This window comes from Miscanthus floridulus, chromosome 11 (assembly GCF_019320115.1).
Source record: "Miscanthus floridulus cultivar M001 chromosome 11, ASM1932011v1, whole genome shotgun sequence".
NCBI classification, from domain to species: Eukaryota; Viridiplantae; Streptophyta; class Magnoliopsida; order Poales; family Poaceae; genus Miscanthus; species Miscanthus floridulus.
This window is the reverse complement of record NC_089590.1, coordinates 34800445-34818434: the sequence shown is the minus strand read 5'-3', so window position 1 is coordinate 34818434 and position 17990 is coordinate 34800445.

Below are 17990 nucleotides of genomic sequence, written 5' to 3'. Positions count from 1 at the left end.
GGGGTCTAGGGGTTCATCCCCAAAGTGCTCTTGTCGGCCGAAGGCATCAGGGTAAGCCACTAACTCCCCTGTCTCTCTTTTATTTCATTTTTTTGTTTTGATTTTATGCCTTTTTCTCTTGTGTAGACTTTTGCGGATGGGCCGCCCTCTAAGGACGGCACCCAAGAAGAGCCTTGCCCATCAGACAGGATGGGCGGCATCACTCAACGTTGCTCCTATTTTGGGCAGGAGTGGCGACGATGCTACGGCTGCGTTGGTCGACTCGACGGCGGCCGTGGTGGCACCCGTGCCTTTGGTGGCCGCCGAGCAAGCGAGATCTTCCCGCAGTGGGTGTGGCACCACCGACCAAGGGTCGCATATCACCGGTGGAGGTGGTCGTGACCACGCCAAGCTAGGATCAGCCGGGCATAGCCACGGTGGTGCTCGAGGGCATAGTGTAGTCCGCGCCACCAGGGGCCCAGGTGGATCTGCCCATGGCACTCGAAGCGGCCCAGATGGAGGAGGATCTGATCGGAGGGTCCTTGGGCGTCATGGCGGTGGTGCAGAGGACTAGGAGGGAGTCGCCCCTGGCCCCTTTGTCAGGAGGCAGTCGCTGCCCCGCACGGGGCGAGCCGCCGCTTTAGTGGATGGCCGCTCAAGACCCAACATCGGCTCTTTTCACGCTCGACGACCATGCTGAGAGCATGGAGCGGGAGAGTCTCAACTTCGGGCTTTCGACTATGATGAATGCCCTGGACCAGGTCAGATGGGCCCTGCGTGAAATTGTCATTCCTACTAGCCAGGTATCTGCTCGTTCTTCCTTGTTTTCCTCCTTCTTCAAGTACTTTTGTGTTTTCGTATTTTTGATATCGGTCTTCTTTTAAGGTCATTGTTGCTCGCAGTCAGAGCAAATCCTAGTTCCTCCATGAACAGAAGGTGGAATGGGATCGCCTTGCCGAGGAGGCCTAGCTACGAGGAGATGTGGGCGCGTAGCTTGCTGCCGCCCAGTAGCGGGAGGCCCAGGCGTGTTAGGACACGGAGGAGGCCCACGGGATGTTTGAGGACTTGTCAGCGAGGACAAAGCTAGATGAGGAGGAGATCGCTAGGCTCCAAAAGGAGCGAGATGAGCTACTGCAGAAGAATGCCATGGCTAGTGAGAAGGCCGGTGAGCTCCTGGCGGAGCTACAGATAGAGCAGGACCTCAAGCTGAAGGCTGAGGAGAGGTCCATGACATTGCAGGAGAAGGTGAACCAGGATGCCGCGGTGATCGATCGGACCATCCGAGAGCATGACAAATGCGTTGGGAGGCCAAGGAATGCTAGGCGGATCTTGGAGTCGAGGTGACCCGACTGCTGGATGCCATGGAAGTTTCTGCCGGTCTACGCGCCGATCTCACCGAGGTGCGGGGGTTTCTCCAAGCTGAAGGTGATGAGTTTGATCGCCTATCCCTCGCTGTTCTAGCAGTCTACGACAACCTGCAGGTGGCACAAGAGGAGGGGACTAGCTCGCTTGTGGCCCGTGCCACTAGTATCATGGCTCGGGTGGGCCAGCTTGAGGAGAGTGCTTTTCACATCGGGATCACCCAGGCCTTCACCATCGCCCATTCTCATTACGAGAAGGAGATCAACCTGGAGGTGATGAGTGAAGGTTTCCCGCCTACTTATGAGGATGATGAGCTAGACACGATTGAGAAGGTGGTGGCTCCTCTTGCAAAGAACCTAGCGGATAATCTAAAAGAATTGGTTCTCCCTTCATGGAAGTAGTTAGTCAAATAAATTTGAACAACACTTATATGTAATATGTGAACAAGTTTCAGTACTTTCGAGTCTGGAAGCAGTTTCATGATTTTGCTTCGTAATTTTGTTTTGTCTAAGGCTGCAGGGCCGGTGGTGCTTTCAGGAAAAAAATTGGGTTGTGCTACTTGAGCAAAACATACCGTAGCCGTCTGGTCGTTTGGTTTTTTGCGGTCTTACCAATCTGTTCCCCCAAATCTTGTCGCTGGTCTTGATGCGAGGAGGGAGTCTGATGTAATGATTGTTTCGAAAAAAGGAAGGGAGGTAGCTATACCTTTACCAGCCCCCAAGTGAGATCCGACCCCTTGCGTTCGCTGGGGTTGGGTGTTACTAGAGACTAGAGCATTTAGATGGAATCCCATTCTATGGTTTTTGTGACAGGGTTGGCAAAGTCCTCGGATGGCGTTCCACTATTCCCCAAATGGGGACTCTATGGGCTCAGCAAGGGGGGGCCTTCGAACCGCTGTCCCTGTATCTTGCGGCTTGAGCCCCCGAGCGATAGGGGTCGGCCGTAATTCGCGTGTTACCCCGTCCTCGATTTTTGTAATTGGAGGGGCTGAGTAGACAACACTTGCCTGGTGGCTCGAGTATTGTGCTCAATGAGCTTGCTAATGGGTATGTTCGTGTGGAATCCAGGTCCATCATTTGCTGATGGGGTTGGAAGAGCCCTCTAGTGGCATTCCACAACTTCTTAACCCGCCTCTCGACAGATGCCTGAGCCGTTCGATAGGCTCAGGTGGCCCGATGGCCTCTCCTCGATGGAGATTCTATGGGTTGGGCTCGGGGTTAGAATCGAACGAGAAAAGGTTGAGACGTCCCCGTCCGCTTCTGAGTGGGGTCGGGCAAGGCCACTGGGGCTCGTCTCAGTTATTTTTCCCTGGCTCTGTTTAGCATGAGGTGGCCTCGAGCCCTTCGCGGGCCAGCCTTCGAACCTCAGCCTGCTGCCACCCATATCGAATGAGGTGACGGCCATTTCGTGATGCGACACGAAGCGTTGGGATGCAATGTTTTGCATATGCAATGTTTGAATGTATAATTTAATCAAAATGAAGGCGGGGTCGGTAATGTTACCTTGGTAGCATGAGTGATGGAAAGCTCCCACTGGATGTGTTCGAGCCAGGTTTCAGGTCTGATGTTTTCGACAAGGCCGACGTAAACTGCATAAGTATTGCTACTTTTGTTTTTGCGATTGTTTTTAAGCGATTTGACAGCTTCCCCCTTAAAGGGGGGGTTCTGCAGGTGGACCCCTCCAAAGTCCTTTCAGGAAGGTGGGAGCTAAGGCTAGCAGTTGAGGAACTATGAACGCGATTATGCTGGTGAACCAAAAAGACTCCGTAGCCAATGGAGGTGGTTTGTTTAGTTGTGCTCATCATTGTATTCCCACATGCCACGCTTTTGGTTTTCCAAACATAAGGAGGGGTCAGGCTAAAAAAGGGTGTTTAAACAAACATGCGCCCTTGGTAGCCCCTAAGCGATGTTCGTGTCCCTACCATTGCTAGGGTTGGAAGCTCGGCAAAGAATTCAACACTCAAAGTAAATAAACAGGGGTGCTTATCTTTCAGTCGATCATTCGTTCGTTATTTTGACTGGGCCGACCGATCGACCTAGGGGGCTCAATGGGCTCCCCCTGGAAGGAGGTTCCATTGTTGGGTCATCCCTGGTCCTACCTGGGGAAGCGAAGAGTCGCCTGTAGGTGAGTGTGCCCTGGTTCTTGTGTCCGGGGCGCATTAGTGGTGGGCCATGCCCGGGTGATGTTCTGGCTTACCAGGCGGCATCCCGTCGATCAGAGCGCGTCCCGTCGTTTCTAGCACATCACCTCAGATTTCTGTCAGCATTGATTTCGCATTTGATTGAATAGGGGAAGGCAGAGAGTTTTTTATCTGAACCTTTTGCCTTTCCTTAGCTGCCAAGCCCCCTCTTTAAATGGGGGGGGGGAAGAGTTCTCGCCGCACCTCCTCGCCAGCCTTCGAGCCACCACCTCTTCTGCTTCCTTTCCACTGAATGTATCGGTTCCTAAGTAAGAGAGGGTAATGCCAGGGAGGGATAAACTCATAGGTCGAGCTAGAGGTTATCCAACATAGATGAGATGGCGCGGTTCGCCTGTGATGAGGAGGGGTAGCCACTGCCAGAGGAGAAGAGGCACCGGAGGGCGATGAGCATTGTTGATTTTGCCGCCGCTAGTCGTGGCCTTCCTTTAGCGGGAAGCACTTTATGCCCCAATGCCATTGTTGGGATTGGGGCTGATGATGATGGCGTAGTCCCTGAATGTCCCGGCGGAGGGGCATCGTATTCGCCGGTGCGGTGCTCGATGTTGCAGATGACGGTGCCTTTGAAGGTCCTATGACGTGGTGGGATAACATCTCGACGGAGGGGCACCATATTCACTAGCATGGTGCTCGACGTTGCAGATGACGGTGCCTTTGAAGGTCCCGCGACATGGTGGGATGTTGCCGATGGAGGGCGTGGTGCGGTGGCCATAGTAGATGAACTAGCCCGTGGACATGCCCGGACGTTGCCGATGGAGAGCTCAACGCGGCGGCCGTAGTAGACAAATTGGCTCATGTACATGCCCAGATGTTGCCAATGGAGAGCTTGGCATGGTGGCCACAGTAGACGAACTGGCCCGTGTACATGCCTAGACGTTGCCGATGGAGAGCTTGGTGCGGCGGCCGTAGTAGTAGTCATAGTAAAGTTGAGCAGAGAATGTAATTGAATAAGTTTGGGGGAGCCCCTGAGTGAACAGCCCTTTGGATTTTTAGGAGTACACTAGTCTTTTGCATGATGAAATCATTTTGTAAGTGGTTAATTTGTGAAAAAATGAACAAATTTTCATTTTTTGTTAGGGCAAACAGCTTTTTAGTTTTCTCTTCTTGTAGAAGAGGTGCCCTCCAACCCTTCCCATGGCCCAAGTTGTAAGAAACTAGGAGTGTGGGTGAATTAATTCTGATCACGCTGGTGAGCAAAGAGGTTGTAGCTGCTGGGGCATGGGTCTCCCGTAGTCCTACTAGTTGTACTCGGAATTTGTTCCCAAAATCTTAGTCCTTAAGACTTGTTTACGAGAAGATTGAAAAACTTAGATAAAGTTTTCAAAGATAATAGAGAAAGTGTTTGTAAGATAAACGTACTTGTCCTTGTATCAGCACCCGAGTGAGGTCTGGCCCCTCACAATTTGCAGGGGTTGGATGTCACTAAAGATCGGGGTTTTGTAAAGACAAAGACTGATAAGAAGAAACATGTGTTTATTTAAGGGTAAAAACGACGTAGCTGCTCAATGTTCCAGGCGTTGGTGAAGACCTCGCCATTGATGGTTTTCAACCTATAGGTGCCTAGGCGAAGTACTTCCGTGATGACATAGGGCCCCTCCTAGGGTGGGGAGAGTTTGTGGCGGTCCTTATTGCTATGCACAAGGCAGAGGACGAGGTCCCCAATGTTGAAGGCTCGACCCCGCACCCGTCGGCTGTGGTACCATCACAACGCCTGCTGGTACTTAGCTGAATGGAGGAGGGCGATGTCGCAGGCTTCATCTAGCTGGTCCATGGCATCTTGATGAGATGCCTCGGCCCCCTGTTCATCGTATGCTCTAATTCTTGGTGCTCCATAGTCAAGGTCCATTGGGAGAATAGCCTTGGAGGCATAGACCATGAAGAAGGGTGTGTAGCTGGTGGCCTGGCTAGGAGTTGTACTTAGGCTCCATAGTACGGCCAGAAGCTCAGTGAGCCAGCGCGCGCCAAACTTGTTCAACCGGTTGAAAATTCTAGGCTTAAGGCCTTGTAGGAGCATGTCGTTTGCGCGCTCAACCTACCCGTTCATCCGGGGGTGCGCGGCAGCTGCCCAATTGATCCGGATGTGTTGTTCATCACAGAATCAAATGAATTTCCTACCGGTGAACTATGTGCCATTGTCGGTGATGATGGAGTTTGGTACTTCGAAGCGATGGATGATATTGAGGAAGAATAGCACAGCTTGCTCTGATTTGATCGTGGAGATCGGTCGCGCTTCAGTCCATTTTGTAAACTTGTCTATGGTGACAAGCTAGTGGGTGAAGCCCCCGGGCACCTTTTTGAGTGGCCCAACCAGGTCAAGCCCCTAGACCATGAAGGGCCTCATGATGGGGATCATCTAGAGTGCCTGGGCTGGAAGGTGAATCTGCCGAGCATAGTACTAACACCCTTCGTAGGTGCGTACAATTTGCTCGGCGTCGGCTACTGTGGTGGGCCAGTAGAAGCCCTATCAAAATGCATTCCCAACCAAGGTCCTTGGTGCGGCATGGTGACCGCAGACCCCACCATGGATATCACTTAGTAGAAGTTTTCCCTGTTTGCCAGGGATACAGAGCTATAGGATCCCCGTATGGCTCCGTTTGTAGAGTTTGCCTTCTACAAGAACGAAGGACTTGGCACGATGTGTGAGCCATTGGGCTTCTGTCTTTTCTGCTGGTAGTGTGTCACGGAGGAGGTAGTCGAGGTAAAGCGTTCTCCAGTCATTGGGAGGGTTGGACTTTGCTGCTGGGTCCTCTTCAAGCTCCATGACCTCGGGGTCGGGCAGAGCAGTTGGTGGATCGACCCCTGGGGTCAGACTAGATGGGCCATCATCGGCCTGTTCTGACCCCACGTAGCGTACCGAAGGTTTATGTTGATCGCTGGCGAAGACACCTATCGGGACTGGCTCTCGGCCGAATGCTGCTTTCGCGAGCATGTCGGTTGCTTCATTGAGACGCCTTGGGATGTGATTGAGTTCGAGGCTGTCAAATCTATCCTCCAACCGTTGAACTTCTTAGCAGTATGCCTCCATCTTGGCGTCGTGGCAGCATGACTCCTTCATGACCTGGTTGATAACCAGCTAGGAGTCACCCCTAACATCAAGGCGTCAGATGCCTAGCTCGATGGCGATTCATAGGCCATTGATGAGCGCTTTGTATTCTCCGATATTGTTTGATGAGGGGAAATGGAGCCAAACCATGTACCTCATGTGGACCTCGAGGGGAGATACGAAGACTAGTCCCACACCAGCGCCCTTCTTCATCAGCAATCCATCGAAGTACATCGTCTAGTACTCTTGATCGACGACTGCTAGTGGCATCTGGACCTTGGTCCACTCCATGATAAAGTTTGCCAGCACCTGGGATTTGATCGCTGTTCAGGGGGCATAAGTAATGCCCTGATCCATCAGCTCGAGTGCCCACTTTGTGGTTCTTCCTATACCATCCTGGCTATGGATGACCTCACCAAGGGGGAACGATGTCACGACTGTCATAGGGTGTGACTCAAAGTAGTGGCGTAGCTTCCTCTTAGTGATGAGGACGGTGTAAAGGAGTTTCTGGATTTGGGAGTAGCGGGTTTTGGAGTTGGATAATACCTCACTGATGAAATATATAGGGCACTGTACCTTGAAGGTGTGCCCCTCTTCTTCTTGCTCAACTACCAAGGTGGCGCTAACCACTTGCATGGTGACCGCTATATATAGGAGGAGGGATTCTCCATTGCTTGGAGGGACCAAAATTGGGGGTTTAGTTAGAAATTGCTTAACCATGTCAAGCGCCCCCTGAGCCTCGGCTGTCCACTTGAAGCGATCGAACTTCTTCAGGAGTCGATAAAGGGGGAGTCCTCGTTCACCGAGGCACAAAATGAATCGGCTGTGGGTGGCAAGGCACCCTATGATCCGTTGAACCCCCTTTATGTTTTGGATCAGGCCCATCTTTGTTATGGCTGATATCTTCTCTGGGTTGGCTTTGATGCTGCGCTCTGAGACAATGAAGCCGAGCAGCATGCCCCTCGAAACCCCGAAAACACATTTTTTGGGATTGAGTTTGATGCCGTTTGCCCAGAGTTTCACGAAGGTTTATTCAAGGACGGTGATAAGGTGGTCAGCTCGCTTGGACTTGACTACGATGTCATCGACGTAGGCCTCAACGGTCCACCCGATGAGGTCCCTGAAGCAATTGAGCATACAACGCTGGTAAGTTGCCCCAGCGTTCTTTAGACCGAACGACATTGAAATGTAGCAGAATGATCCGAAGGGGGTGATAAAAGATGTCGTGAGCTGGTCAGACTCTTTCATCATGATCTGGTGGTAGCCAGAGTATGCATCAAGGAAGTAGAGGGTTTCGCACCCTGAGGTGGAATCAACTATTTGGTCAATGCATGGCAAAGGAAAAGGGTCCTTTGGGCACGCCTTGTTGAGGCCCATGTAGTCGACACACATTCTCCATTTCCTACTCTTCTTTCGTACAAGAACGAGATTTGCTAGCCACTCTGGGTGGTATACTTCCTTAATGAACCCAGCAGCCAATGGCTTTGCTATCTCTTCACCGATGGCCCTGCGCTTTTCCTCATCGAAGCGGCGCAGGCGTTGCTTCACCGGCTTGGAGCCTGGGTGGATTTTCAAGGTATGCTCGGTGACTTCTCTCGGAATGCCTGGCATATCCGAGGGTTTCCACGCAAATAAGTCTTTGTTATTGTGGAGAAAGTCGATGAGCGTGCTTCCTATTCGGAGGAGAGCGCAGTACCAATGCGTACCTTTTTAGCCTTGGAGCTGCTGGGGTCCACGAGGACCTCCTTGGAGCCTTCTGCCGATTCGAATGACCCGATCAATTTTTTGGCGTCGAGCATTTTTTTGGCAACCTCCTCCCTGAGGGTGGCGAGTTCCTTGGAGACGATGACTGCAGAGGCATGACCCCAGCACTCAACTTCGCACTTGTAAGCGCGCTAGAAGGAGGTGTCGATGGTGATGACCCCGCAGGGGCCTGCCATCTTCAGCTTAAGGTACGTATAGTTGGGGACGGCCATGAACTTCACATAGCATGGTCATCCCAGGATGGCATGGAAAGTTCCCGGGAACCCCACTATGTCGAAGGTGAGGGTCTCAGTCCTATAATTGGACCGATCCCTAAAAGTGATGGGCAGATCGATCTGCCCTAGTGGCATGACCTGCCTACTAGGCACGACGCCATGGAAAGGTGCTCGGATGGGGCGAAGGTTCATTCGGTCGATGCCCATCTCATCGAGCGTCTTGGCGTACATGATGTTGAGGCTGCTGCCTTCGTCCATCAGTACTTTCATGAGCCGCTTCAGGTCGACGATCAGATCGATGACAAGTGGGTACCTACCTGGGTATCAAACGGCAACCGGATGGTCGGTCCAGTCGAAGGTTATGGCAGATTCTGACCACTAGAGGAAGGTAGGCATGGCTGGTTCGGTCGTATAGACCTCACGGCACGTGACCTTCTGGTGGCATTTGGAATCGTAGGCCACTGATCCTCCGAAGATCATGAGAGCACCGTTCGGAGTTGGGAAGACGTCATCCTTCTCCTCTATGTCGTCTATGGTGGGGGCAGGTTCCTTCCCCTGCTCCCCTTTGTTGAGGCCCCCAGACAAGTATTTGCGCATGAGGCCGCAATCCTTGTATAGGTGTTTGGCCGGGAAGGCATGGTTTTGGCATGGCCCCTCGAGCATTTTTTCAAAGTGGTTCAGAGTGCCCTCCGCGAGCTTCCGGCCACCTTTACTATCGACAATGGCCATGAGCGAGTTGTTGCACCGTTGCTTCTTATTCTTTCTTTTGGCGGGACGGTTGGAGGTGCCCTCATCGGTGTCCTCGTCCCGCCTCGCCATGCCATCGGAGCGGTCGAAGATGGCTCTGACCGCCTCCTCTCCTGAGGCATGACTAGTGGCGATGTCTAGGAGTTCCTTGGTAGTCTGCGGGCCCCTACATCCTAGCTTGTGGACCAGGGATTCATGAGTTGTCCCAGATAGGAAGGCTCCTATTACGTTGGCGTCGGCGACATTAGGGAGCTCGTTGCACTACTAAGAGAAGCACCGGATGTACCCACGAAGGGTTTCATTGGCCTTCTGGTGGCAGTTCTTGAGGTCCCATGGGTTCCTAGGGCGTTTGTACATGCCCTGGAAGTTCCCCACAAAGATCTCTGTCAGATCTGCCCAACTTTGAATGGCATTGGACGGTAGGTGCTCCAACCATGCTCGCGCTGAATCGGCCAAGAACAATGGGAGGTTGTGAATAATGAAATTGTCATCACTCACACCATCGGCCTGACATGCAAGCCGATAGTCTTTGAGCCAAAGCCTGGGATTTGTTTCCCTAGAATATTTAGGGATGTTGATAGGCGGTCGGTACCTTAGTGGGAACGCAGCGTTGAGGATGTGTCGGTCGAAGGCCTGAGGGCCTGGCAAGCTAGGGCTCGGGCTTCGATCCTTGCCGCTATTGTAGCGTCCGCCGTGTCAGGGATGGTAGCCACGGTGAGCTGCCTCTCCTGTGTCACCGTGGGTGCACCTACGGGCATCGATGGTGCTACGCACGTCACGGTCGTGGTCGAGACATTGATGCACCAGGACGGCAGAGGGCTACCTGCCGCCTGGCGGTGTCTGGTGAACGGACGTGTCCTTGGTGGGGCGCATCGAGGGCATATGATGGCTAGCGTCGGGCTTGCGTCGTCAGGACAATGAACTTTCTGCCTGCTGCGCCACCGCATGCTTGAGCAACGTGTGAATTTCTCGGCGGGCGCGGCGATCCTCGGACGTTGCGGCCTCCGGTAGGCCATGAAGCAAGGTGGTTGCTGCGGTGATGTTTTGGCTCCCATCATCAGTGAGGATCCTTTGGTGTACGGTGCGGGCCCTGGCGCGTGTGCCCCCTATCTATGCGGCGTTCAATCTCGCGATTGATGTCCGCGTACTCTCGGACGAGCCCTTGCCCGGCCTCATCGATCTCTAGCTTGTGGGCCCTTAGCTACTCCATCCTTAGGTGAGATGGGGCCACTGTCTCCTCCCCAGACCTACCGCTAGGGTTGCTTGTCAGGGTGGCCTCTTCCCCAGAGACACTTTTGACATGCCCCTTAGGGGTCTGCTCCATGAAGCATTCCTGGGAAGGGTGGTGGCTCCCCCTGCTAGAGTCCGAGCTAGAGAATGATCCTGACTCCTCCATGAGGAGCCTGTGGAGAGTCTCTGTATCATGTTCAATCATCCCCATGAACTCACTGTCCGTGGGTGGCTGAACCATACGTAGTGCCAGAAGGTGGCCAGCGGTCGCCGTAGCGTTGCGGAGACCAAACAAAAATGCTATTGGGGCGCTCCGTACAGGGTCTTCTAGGGATAGGGTGATGCAGCGTGGGTCCTCCTTGGATAACTGGGGTCCACAGGAGTCGCCTGACTGGCCCTCAAGCCTCTGGTGGCTAAGGCTGATGGAAGGGAGAGACTGCACGGCCGTGTGGGCCAGCGCCAGCTCTCCTCCCAGTGTAACAATGAAATCTAGGTTACCAAAACGCACATGTGCGCTTGGGACCCAGCTGATTGCGTGGGTGGCCATCCAAGGCCTGATTTGGAACGCGCAAAGTCCCCTACCTAGCATGCCAACTGTCGGTGTTTCGTACAAGCACCGGCAAGTAAATTAATAGTGATGCACGTTAGGCTTGGATGGTGCGCTAAAGAACACAAGATTTATACTGGTTCGGGCTGAATGTCCCTACGTCCAGTTTGTTGCTGCTTGTGTTATTAGCACCGAAAAATGGTTCATAGTAGGGGTACAAACGATTGAGAGAGGGACTGGTCCCAAGTCTCTGATGGAAGGGTCAAAAGTAGGCCAAGAGCTTGGTAGCAGCTTGACTGTGTGTGTTGTGTGTTGTGCCATCAAAAGTCGGTCCCTCTGTTGGAGGAAGCACATCCCCTTTTATAGATGAAGGTGATGGCTTTAAAAGTGTGAGGGCTAGGATGCGTACTCTACCTAGCCTTGTGGCTCATGTCTACCCAGCCTGGTTTCCCATTCTGATGGGTGCGAAAGGATGATAAGTGCCTACAATACTGTCGATGCCTCTATAGAATGTCAGGATGGTTACAGAGCACTACCCCTCATAGGGTATGGACTGTAGTACAGTGGCTTTGACTTATGAGCCTTGCCTAGTCTTGCTCCACATGCCTTCTAGTTCCTATGAATCTTTGTCAGAGGGATGCGGGGTCAGGGTCCAGAGTAGCGCTGTGGGCAAGGTCTTCCGATCGAAGAGGGCGTCTGGAGGCTGAAGCGTGTGCTCTGATCTAGTGAACCCAATGGGGCAGGAAGCGGGCGCTGCTCCCTTGGGACCATAACGTGGTGACGGCATATCCGTCATTTGTGGAGATCACAAATCCTTTCTGGAGCATAGTGGTTGTCGTATATCTTCATCGGGTTCCGTGTCCCAGAGCTAAAGGCTGCACCTACAACTCTACAGGGCAAAGAGCATGCACCTGCAATACTTTTCAGGCTCTGCTACGTCCGGAAGGGTCTAAAGCACCTGTCCCATCGTTCCCTAGTAGTACCTTTCCTGCCGGGGCACAGGGTATGGTCCTTGAAGCCGTGGTTGACCCAAATGTATTATCTTTCCCTGTACCTATCATCATGAGGGAACGGGGAGAAGTTGTCAGGCAAGATGAAACCAGTCTTTAGACATCGAGTGGGGCGAGGTTCATCCTCGATCGTTGGGCGAGGCGAAGACCAGTCCTTATCCCTTGGATGAGATCGAGCCTACCCCTCAGGGGTCGGGCGAGGTGGAGTCTATCCCTCAGCCCTCGGGTGAGGCGGAGCTGGCCCAAAGGCGTCGGACGAGGCTAAGACTAGCCCTTAGCCCTCGAGCGAGGCAAGGCTGGCCCAAAGGCATCGGGCGAGGCAGAGACTAGCCCTTAGCCCTCGGGCGAGGCAGAGCTATCCCAAAGGCGTTGGGCGAGGCTAAGACTAGCCCTTAGCCCTCGGGCGGTGGAGCTGTCCCAAAGGCGTCGGGCGAGGCTAAGACTAGCCCTTAGCCCTCGGGCGAGGCGAGGCTAGCCCAAAGGCGTCGGGCAAGGTGGATACTAGCCCTTAGCCCTCGGGCAAGGTAGGGCTGGCCCAAAGGCATTGGGCGAGGTGGAGACTAGCCCTTAGCCCTCGGGCGAGGTGAGGCTGGCCCAAAGGCGTTGGGCAAGGCGGAGACTGGCCCTTAGCCCTCGGGCAAGGCGGGGCTGGCCCAAAGGCGTCAGGCGAGGCGGAACAAAACTCCCATCATTCAGGCAAGGAACATAGTGGCACCCTTGTCCATCCAAAATTTTTTAACGTTTGATGGTTATTGGTTCCACCTTCTGAGGTACCCCGATATTAGGTCCCCGACATGAGGCATGCGACAAAGCTTAGCCCCTCCAGTTGTGAGAAACCGAGGACGGGGTAACGCACAAAACTCAAACTGACCCCTACCAAGCCCAACAGGGCTCTGGGGCCCAAGACACCTAAAACTAACTGCCTCAGCTACGCGGGCTACATCGACGCTAGGATCAGGCAAGCTCAGCCTTGCCCGATCCTAAAACTAACTACCTCGGCTACGTGGGCTGCACTGATGCTAGGATCCACAAGCTCAGCCTTGCCCGATCCCAAAACTAACTGCCTCGGCTATGCAGGCTGTATCGACGCCTAGATCCACGAGCTCAGCCTCGCTCAATCCCAAAACTAATTGCGTTGGCTGTGCGGGCTGCACCGATGCTAGGATCAATGAGCTCAGCCTCACTCGATCCCAAAACTAACTGCCTCCACCATGTGGGCTACACCGATGCCAAGATCCATGAGCTCTGCCTCGCCTAATCCCAAAACTAACCGTCGACTCTGTCTCGACTAAAATGCATGCACACACGCTCGCTTACAAAACCCCCAGACAATTCTACCCGAATTGCCCAGGGGCTCGGGGGCTACACCCACAGGTGCGCTCGCACGCACCCGCTGACGAAACAAAAACTTCCTCCGCTGGCAACATGTAAAACCCCCTAGATGATTCTGCCTGAATCGCTCGGGGCTTAGGGGCAACACCCGCGGGTGCGCTCGCGTGCACCCACCGACGAGATAAAAATCCCCTAGATGATTCTACCCAAATCGCTCGGGGGCTCCTATCGAGTTCAAAAACTCGAGGTCCCTCATGGACCGGCTTCCCAACAAAGGCTTGACCCAATAGACAATGTTGCGAGCAACGCACAAGTAATGGGCTAACCCAAATACCTATATGACAGGCCAGAAGGACGATCCAATCTCCAATCAGAAGGCTTGGCCAAGGAGGAACGATGCTCACTTCCGACTCTGGCCCACCTCTCTGACCAGAGCGCTCGCTTCAGTCTCTAGCCCGCCTCTAGACGTCCTCTCCAACTGGAAGGCCTAGCCAAACACCGCTTCTGACTCTAACCCACATCTCCAACCAGGAATGCACCAAACCCCTGCTTACAACTCTTCTTCCACTAGCACAATTAGAGCCGACTAGGACCAACCGACCGGGGATGCCCGCTCGGTAGGGACCAGGAAACAGATGGAGAAAGTAAGGTAGGGGACCCAAGTCAACCACAATGCCAAGGATTGTACACTATACACCTGTAGGACAGTACCCTTCAACCTCCCTGGCATGATAGAGCCCAAGCAGTGTTGTAGGTGCCGTTATGTTCCCCTATAGTGTTGTGGGCACCATCAACTCCCATACCAGACAAATATGGTAAGGCTCCCCCACGTGCCTCTGAGGCATCAATAGTGTTGTGGGCACCGGTATTTAACATACCAGGCGAACATGGTAAAACCCACTAGGTAACAACAGTGTGGCAGGCATCGACGTCTGCCATACTTGAAGAAGACAATGCAACCTCCCGCGTGCATCTAACATTAAACAGTATTGTGAGCGCCCACCATCATCTTGTACCCACCGGCATGGGCAACAAGACTTAGTAAGCATACGCACTCTCTCCCTCTCACTTATAAGGCCATCCCCTTCATCTATAAAAGGGGATGCGCTCTCTCCAACACAACTCAGCTGATTTAGATCGATCAAGTTCACTAGTACACAACAACAGAACCACCAGGTTCAAACCTCAAGCACATGCTCAAACACATAGCACATAGCAGGGCTCCCATCACTCTCAGTCCCTCTGACCAGAGTCTGACCAGACCTCTTGTACCCCCCATCTTTCTCCTTCTCATTTGTAACCCCACTGCAAACTTCGAGCACCTGGGCTCAGGAATAAAGTCACTGACCGACTCAAACTAGATGTAGGGAACGGTGCCTAAACCAGTATAAACCCTATGTCATTGAGTGCTAGGCCACCTCCGATCACAACGTATGGCAAAACTACAAATATTTATGTGTTGGTCACTTTCTGCACCGACAACACTGTATTGATTGGGTTCTGGCCCGTGACTATGCTAGCGAGCACGAGCAGTATTCTACGCAATGAGGCGCAGTGTTTCTTCCATTGCTCGCTGATTTCCCAAGAATTGCGTGAAAAACTCATTTGTGGAGAGTGGCGGCGGTGGTGGTAGGTCACCATCATTGCCACCTGGCTAGTACCTACCCCAGCGCGAGTGCGAGTCATCTGCAAAATTACAACAATAAGTGATTATTGGCTTATGTCAAGAAAGTGCAGAAGAATTGTGTAATCATGCCAAACTGAATTTACTAGAGAGAATCTAAATTCATACAATAAAATAGATGCACAATAATTCATTCTCACAACATGACATCACAAATTTGATCACTTATCGTACTCGCAATATGTTCGCATGCATGTCACATTTTACAAGTAAAACAAAACTAGAATTTCATTAGAGTTCAACCCATAGTGGAGAAACATGCAAGGTTCCAATATTACATTAACAATACATCTAAAGATCAAAACTTAAATCACATGTCCATTACATAAAAGATCAAAAAAGATAAGGAGCTATTGCATCTAGCTAAGCACTATAGCTGAGTTATGCCTCGGAGTGGTCACTATCAACACCGGACATAGCATTTGCCTCATCATTGTCCATAGGCACAAGTTGTTCTTCCTCTTCCTCTTCCCAACCATCACCTTCCACTAACATTTCTTGATCTTCCTCTTCTTCTTCCGTGGCTACTAGGGGAGGAATAGGATTAATGATGTTGTTGAGGTGATGAACATCATGCTGAAGCTCGGCAATGGTGTTCTAGAGCTCCTGAATCTGATGCCGATACACCATCTCCCTCCAACGGTAGTCATTCTCCAGCCACCCAGCTAGAACCATAGTCCTAGTCCTAGCCTCCTCTCTAGCCTCAGCAAGACGATAGGCCTCATCCCTCTACTAGACGGCCTACACCCTCTGAGCATGAGCGGCTCATGTCTCTGCCTATGTTATGTTCCTATCTACAACATCATTCTCCATCTGAGTCCGAAGGGCTCCCAACACTGTATGAGCATCATTAGTGTCCCAAAGAGCCTCCCTAGCTGTCTTCTTATGCTTACGCACATGCTTCTTCAGCCTTCGCTATACTTTCCTAGCTTCCATGAGCTTGTTCACATAGATGTTATAAGACTCTTGCCAGACATAGTGGGTGTCTTCTTAGGCATAAAACATCTGCATGACAGTGAACATGACACTCATAGCAGGACTCGAGCTCTGTGCTCGCTTGTCACGATCTCGCACCATAGAAATGTGGTCATGCTGTCTCCAAACTACAGTAGCTAGATCCACCTGAGGAATAGATCTCGTTGCACTATTGGTGAGTGAATCACCATGCTGCTGACAAAGTGTGCTCAAGATCTCAAAGGCTGCCACTTGAGCGCCTTCCCAAGGGGTTCTTCCCTTAGACTCTGCTTTCTAGCCCTAATACTGCGGTGCCCGAGTACAAGCTAGGATGGACACTTGCACCTCAAACCATGGTTCTGCCTACACATGCCTTTGTGTACAAAAGTATTGGGGTGGCTCTGTGTACCCCACAAAGTGCAACACTCTCCAGAGCAAGGCAGGTGTGCCAAAGATACCCAAGAATGCCTCATTCCCTTCTAGTGGGTAATAGGTTGCCATCTATAGCAAAAATGGTGCAACCCTTGTGAGAACAACGTTATAATAGAAAAGAGTTATTTAACCAATAAGAAACTTATTAGGGGAGGAACAATGCAAGTATGTAATAAATAATTTATCATGATGCATGCATGTTCCATACGTCCTCACAAACTTAGGAAAAATTGAAACTTCTAGCGAAATACACGGTGGCATACATATGTTCTCTCATAAATAACATAACTAGTCGAGCTACACGTTTCGCTATTAGTGTACCTACATAAGAATTTCATTGCAGCCCAACCCCACAATTATATCTGCAGAAATGAACATCTGGGCTCTAGGTTACAAGCTAAATACTTCCATATATATATACCCATATATATACTTCTGTATCAAAGCTACCCAAAAGTAAATACGTCCCATACACACATATAAATATGCATATATAGTCATATCAAAGCTGACCCACTATTAAATACCTCCATATATATAGTATATATATACACACACTTTAGTATCAAAACTACCTCTCCCCTTAGACCACACACTCACATCTTGCGGTCATGCCACTCATCATCTTATATTGGGCATAGAGGTATTTGATCCATACATTACCACTCAAGTGAATGGCATCCATATAATAGCACATCGTATGGAGGACAAAAATAAAAAACCCCATGTTAGTACTTATTTAGCCACCTGAAATTCTTAACTGAGCATAATGGAAATGATCACTGGCATACTTTAGATTCAAATTTCAGATTTGGACACCTATATATATGACTATAAGTTGCCAAAAACTGGTTTTGGAAAATAAAAACCTTTGTTTTAAATACACATGTGGCAAATAATGTTAAATCTTGCTCCGATGCCAACTGTGACAGAACCAACCAATTTATAAGAGCACAACTACAATGACAACCACCAAAACGATCGCACTGTCATACTTGAGCCCATATAAATCCGGTAGTCCATCGAGTACCACGAAGAGTCTTGATTCATCGCCAACATACAACCAAGATCATACATGATTCGACATACATGCCACATATTACATAAAGTTCACAAATACCTCACCATACATTAGAGTACAATTAAAGTTATTACAAACCAAGTTCAAATGAAGTAGTAGCGAAAGCAAAGGTAGTTGTGAAACTAACATCTCACACCATTATTCAAATACTTGCTAGTTTGTGATCACATCCCACAAAAACATCATAGATTAGATATATAGAAGCGCCTTGCCCATGGCCTACTCCTCGTCCACGGCGAGATAGAAGCAGTTCTTACAATATCCATGATAGACTGTATTATGTGCAATAAGTGGGGGAAATAAACCCTGAGTACAAGAAGGTACTCAGCTAGACTTACCCATGTTGGGACTAGTCGATGTAGCATTCCCATGTCCAATATAACCATCAAATTCCATAGTCCACTTACTACGAT